Source organism: Pteropus alecto, unplaced genomic scaffold (assembly GCF_000325575.1).
Source record: "Pteropus alecto unplaced genomic scaffold, ASM32557v1 scaffold87, whole genome shotgun sequence".
NCBI classification, from domain to species: domain Eukaryota; kingdom Metazoa; phylum Chordata; class Mammalia; order Chiroptera; family Pteropodidae; genus Pteropus; species Pteropus alecto.
Genome location: NW_006443225.1, coordinates 12,815,173 through 12,819,461, shown reverse-complemented (window position 1 = coordinate 12,819,461; position 4,289 = coordinate 12,815,173).

Sequence of the window (4,289 nt, the reverse complement as noted above, 5' to 3'; positions counted from 1 at the left end):
CTAAAGGTCCAAAACTTGACCACTGTTTTCAGGGTTGCTTGGGCTGAGCACACCACGGTTCAGACTGGTCCATCCCAACTTCCCCCAGGCTCGCCCAGCACCCATGAGGCCGGAAGGAAAGGGGAGTTCAGGCCATAGTAAAAGGACTGTCAGACAAAGTCCTTGTTTAACCTGACTATGAAATAACTCAGTAAGTGGGCATGCAGATTCACTCGCCATCTCAGGTTATTGTTAAAGTAACTGTACCCCGCATTCCAGTGGTGCCGATTCTAAATACTTTCTTTCCCCTAATCCCACCCAAGGCCACCTGCTTTACAGTTGTGCATCTATGTTTTGCCATCTCTAGAGCCTGTTCTTTTACATTCGAATCACCAATACCTATTCACCTGGCCTGGGAAGAACCCACAGTATACCCACACGCATCATTACACCTCAGAGAGCCACCACTGCGATTCCTTACTTAAATTCTTAAATTGAGACCTTGAAGCTTCTCTGTAGGATGAGCTTTTGCTAAGTCCTAAAGATTAGGAAAGCAATAAAATGAATTCTACCTATCTTCTGACCTTTAGCACAAAAGGACACTGTCAAAACAATGGCAATTATTTTGGCAAAACATTCGTTTCCTAGAGCGTGATTCGTCTCAGGCAAGCGCTTACCTGTGACTGACTACGGGCATTCCGGGACACTGTCAAAACAATGGCAATTATTTTGGCAAACATTCGTTTCCTAGAGTGTGATTCGTCTCAGGCAAGCACTTACCTGTGACTGACTACGGGCATTCCACGACCGCCCTAGACCCACCACTGAAAAACGATTTCTAGGTCTCACGAGGTATTGTACACAGAGGGTTCTTCGTTAGGACCAGACTAAATCCTCGGTGACAGCCCCTCTCCTGGGAACACCAGCGCGAACACCCATTGTGCGGCCTAGAGCTCGCTCCTCAGCAGCCCTCTATCCTTGGTGGGTCTAACTTACTCTACGTTTTAGAATCTGCCTTGAAGCCAGTGTTCTCCAAACTGCACAAACTTTGTTACTTAATCGATGCACGTGTCTAGCCGAGCCAGCAGCTTCCATCCTATGAAATACCATTCCTTTCTCCTATCAGTCTACGTATTTCTAGCCATAACTCTTTGAACTCTGCTATGCTCTTTCCATCCCCAAAGAGGGGAAAATGCGTTTTCTCCGGTACTTGTGCAGGAATCGTCCACACCCCACGCGGACTTACTAGAAATGCCTTTGGGCGATCCACACTTGATGCTGATTGTTGATGGGTCAGATTTACAGACAGAAACAGGAAATGAGCAGGCCAACTTATGTCACAGCAGATCTCAGAGTAAGATTCATTACAGCCCAGGGAGCAGAACTGATTGCTTTCCTTAGAGCCTGCCAACCAGCTAGAGAGAAGGGTTACTAGTCTGCCAGTAGGTGTGCCTAAAAAAAAGAACCATAATGAAATATCGAACTGGAAGTAATGATATATATGCTGAAATTATTTAGGGATGAAGTATACCGATGGCTGCAGTAGCTTCCTAGCCCCTTCTAGGGGCTTCTTTAATAAAGACTTTCAAGTAAGGATGGAAGGTTCTTACATCTTCACAACCGTCCTTCGCAAGCCCTGGCCTCTGTTGGATCTCCAGCCTCGTGGCCGTGCCCTCCACACTCGGCGGCCTTCCCTCCCGTGAGTGAGTCAGCTGTGCTCCCTCCAGACCTCAGGGCCTAGGCACCAAGTGTTCTCTGGACCTGGAATACTACTTGTTCTGGTCAGCTGGTTGATTTTTATACGGTCCTTTCAAATCTTCTAGGGCAGAGAAGTCCGTCTTCCCAGACTAGGTCGGCACGTGCTCCTCTTCCCTTCATTGCTCCCACCACGGTCCGGAGTTACGCGGTCATTGAGTATTCCCACAAGTATTTATCTTCCTCATAAGACCGTTACGGGGACGGGGCTGGACAGGGCTGCTGTGCTCGCCATTGTATTCCCTGTGTCTGGCTTGGTCCCCAGCCCATCAATCGCTAGGCGCTCAGGAGGTGTGTTGGGTAAATGACTTAAAGGCACATAAGAATAAGATACTACTCTTCACGTGAAAAGACGAGTAGTTTTAAAGGATTGGCAGTTTCCTATTTTTTTTAAAGAAAAAAAGCTTAATATTTATTTATTTACTTTACTTTTTTTTTTTTGATTGGAAGTTTTCAGTGTTAGGTGAGGACATGGAGAAACGGGGCACTTGCACTCACGGTGGGTGGAGGTATATACCTGTATGGGGCAAACTAACTCCCAACATGTTATGCTGATACCTGTTGATCCAGCAATTGCACAGCTAGCTCTTTATTCTACAGGCGCAGTGGCACAAATGAGTATCTGTGTAACAATACTCCCAGAAGCTGCTTGAAGGGTTTGAAAACTGCCAGCAACTTAAACACCTTTCAAGAGGCTAAAAAACGAAGGGTACACCCATAAAATGAATTTCTGTACATGCAGCCATTATAAAGTTAATTCTAATGTACTGATAAAAACGATGACTAGTAGAAAGTGAGAAAAATTGCATTAAAGTATAAAATATAATCCCGTTTTGTTTTTAAAAATCCTACCTATATATAAACATAATTTAAAAGTATGGTTTTTTTTTTTTAAAGAAATGGGGGTAGGGAATAAACCAAACTATTAATCAGTGTTACCGCTGGAGGGTAGGGACTTTCATTTTTATTTTATCGATTTCTCCAAGCTATTTAAGCATGCAAGTTTGTAATTAATTTTTAAAAAATACTTAAAACTCTGAATTCTCTGCAGAACAAGACTTGACGACAAGGTTCATGTTGCTTCAGTTAAACTAAAGCTACAATCAGTGAGTGACTGCACTAGACAATGGCCTTGACGTCCACGGACGGCCCAAGGGTGGGCACTTCAGTCTTCAAATGCTGCGGGTGAGGTCTGGGGGGCTATGAGCGGGTAGATGGAAGGGGGTGTAGGAGTCCTGGGGTGGGCGCGTTCCGGAAGGAAGCCGCGGCGGAACTTATTGCTTTTCCAAGTACATGATCCTTCCCAGAGGCGTTGGCCCTGGGGACAAGATTCCTCTTCTTCATCCTATGTACAAGTCAAGCTCTTAAGCGCGGGGTGAGGCGCGGAACAGGGCGAGAAGGAAAGCCTGGGCGCCTGTTGAGGATAGTTGAGGAATCAACTCGCCGCCCCTCATCTCGACGCCCTCTGCGACCGCGACATTGGCCGGACGCGGACAGCGCGGGCGTCACGGCGGCGTCGCGGGCTGAGACCTGGCCCCGCACGGGGAGCGGCGGGCGGCGGGGAGGGCGGGGGTCCCGCTCCTCCTTCCCTCCTCCCGCTCGGCCGCGCGGGAGGCGACGGCTGCAAGGTCACCCCCCACCCCCTCCTTTGAGACCTTTGGCGGCGTCTCTCGGAGGGAAGGACATTTCCTTCTTTCCTTCCCTCCACGTCTGGTGACCGAGCCCGGCCGCACGGGGTCGGGGTGTGCGCCCATCACTCTGGCCCTCGGCGCCCGGAGGCGGGCAGCGCTCGCCCCATTTGGCAGATGAGGCAGCGGCGGGGGTGGCGAGGACTCCGGCCAAGGTCACCCGGCATCGCAAGGGCTACCCCACCCTGCAACTGTGAGTGTGAATGCGCCTAAGTGACCCTGTCTTTCCCTCGATGGCCGGCCCGGAGAACACGGATGTGGCCTTGGAGCGCCGGGCCTGGGTCTGGCCCTGGCTTTTCAGAGCCCCGCGCGTCCGAGGTCGCGAGCCTTCCGCAGGGGAGGGGACCGCGAGGGGGCCGCTCCTCCGACTTCGAAAGGGACTTAGCGGTGAAAGCCCCGAGCGTGCTACACGACCACCCGAAACCTTGGGAGCGTCGCGGCGTCGCCGGGGCTCCCTCGAGGTATCAGGGACAAACGTCCTCCTGGCCCTTGGGGTTGGCCGCCGTCTTCGGCCAGGCTCGGCTCGTGGGGACTCGAAGCCGAAAGGCAGCGGGGCGGCCCCAGCGCGCGGGCTCGGGGTCGGCGCGCCGGCTGCGGGGGGACTTATCGGAAACCCCTGGGTGACGCCGGCTGGGACTTTCGGCTCCGGAACCCGGCACGAACGCGGCACCGCCCGACGCGGCGGGGTCCCCGCGGAGGTCTGGAGATGACCTGAGGACTCAGGAGCGCGACCCCCTGGTGGCTGGCGAGTCGAGTGTCAGCCAATGGCTGCTGGGGGCGGGGAGGAGACGGGCCTGGGGACGTGCGTGGGCCGCGTCCCTTCCCCACCCTCGGCCTCCAGGCTGCTGGGCCCCGCCCGCCACCCTC